Source organism: Herpailurus yagouaroundi, unplaced genomic scaffold, assembly GCF_014898765.1.
Source record: "Herpailurus yagouaroundi ecotype Mexico unplaced genomic scaffold, PumYag 166, whole genome shotgun sequence".
In the NCBI taxonomy this organism is placed as follows: domain Eukaryota; kingdom Metazoa; phylum Chordata; class Mammalia; order Carnivora; family Felidae; genus Herpailurus; species Herpailurus yagouaroundi.
In genome coordinates, this window is record NW_024412407.1 from 4,630,438 (window position 1) to 4,632,291 (window position 1,854).

The following is a 1,854-nucleotide window of genomic DNA, read 5'->3' on the forward strand; positions in this document are numbered from 1 at the left end:
CGGTAGAGCATGCAACTCTTGATCCCAGTGTCACGAGTTCAAGCCCCACATTGGGCATGGAGCCTAACTTAAAAAAAGAAAAAAATCTAGGGGCACCTGGGTGGCTCAGTTGGTAAAAGGACCAACTCTTGATTTCAGCTCAGGTCATGATCTCACAGTCACGAGATCAAGCCCCACATAGGGCTCTGCGCTGACAGTGGGAGCCTGCTTGGGATTCTCTCTCTCTCCTCTCCCTCTGCTCCTCCCCCTGCTCATGCATACTCTCTCAAAATAAAATAAACATTTAAAAAAAAAGAAAAAAAATCTAGCAATATAATGTCTACATGAGACATAGTTTTTTAAAGTTTATTTATTTTGAGAGAGAGAGAGAGAGAGTGAGTGCAGGAGGGGCAGAGAGAGAGAGAGAGAGAGAGAGAGAGAGAATCCTAAGCAGGCTCTGCACTGACAGTGCAGAGCCCCAAAATGGGGCTTGAATTCACAAACCACAAGATCATGACCTGAGCCAAAATCAAGAGCCAGATGCTAAACCGACTGAGCCACCCAAGGCACCCCTGGAGACATTTAAAAGAAAGGTTGGACAAGTTAAAACAAAAAGATGGGAAATGGCAACAATTAACCAAAAGAAAGCCAAGCATATGTTTAATATCAGGTCAAAAATACAATTCAAGGCAAAAAGTATCACCAGAAGCAAAGGAAAACTATAGCTAAAGAACATGGAATATACAGAAAATATAATGCATCTCTATTAATACAGGTGCTTATTATGACATAACTTCAAAATATACAAAATAGTAGCTGACCCCTGCCTCTCCCTGCAGCCCTCTAAAATGATGTCGGTTTTAACTCCCATATCCCCCTCAACAGTTGGCCTGGAAATGAATTGGGGGTCTTACTCCTCAATGCCACTTCTAGATCATTCTTCCCCACTCTCTAATAATACTCCACTTTCAATCTCCTGTTACTATGCCATATACCCCCCCCCCCCATTGCCTTCTCTGTTGCAGTCCTTTACCTCCTCTTTGTTTACTGTCACTCTGTCCAGTACTTCTGTCATAATCCCTAGCAATTTCAATATTCATTTAACTTTTTATAATACCTGACCTTGCAATGTTTTGATTTTTCTCCTTTGGTGACTTAATCCTCTAGCTATTTAGTCATACCCTTGACCTTGTCATTGCAAAAACAAAACGAAACAAAAATACCCTGCAACCAATCTGTAATTTCAGTTCCAAATAACTCATTCTGCAAACATCACCTCTTTACAGCTCATTCCCACTAGTATCCCAACTCCAACAATCCTCTGATCTTCACAGACCTTTTATTTCATCGATTCCACCATCTTCACAGTGTCCCTCATCCTTTCATGTCCTCAATTCCTTTGTAATCTACTTTAAATCATAGATAATTACAATCAGATAGATTACATAATCTATCTGGTAGATAGATAGATAGATAATTATGATCAGTCCTTTGCATATGCTCTCAACTCAAACTCACTTATTCCTCTCTTGCTTCAAAGTACTCCTTGGTTGACCACCGTCCAGCTTAAATCAAATTTGCTCTGCCTGCTCGATACCTGCATCCTGGCAGCTGAATGTAGCTTAAGATAAACATTCAAATTTGCTGACTAGTCTTACATCAAATAATCATTAACCTCAACTGGCCCCATAATACTGCCTGGCAAACATACTATATTTCCTTAATCCATTTACTCTGACTTTGCTGGACAGGTTTTCTCCTATCGCCTTAAATTCCTGAGACTTTCCCTTTCATCTTCTTTCTTGGCTTATGACCAAGCTCCTCCTCTCACTGAGAAAATGGAAGCAATCATTATTTTTTTTTTAATTTTTTTTC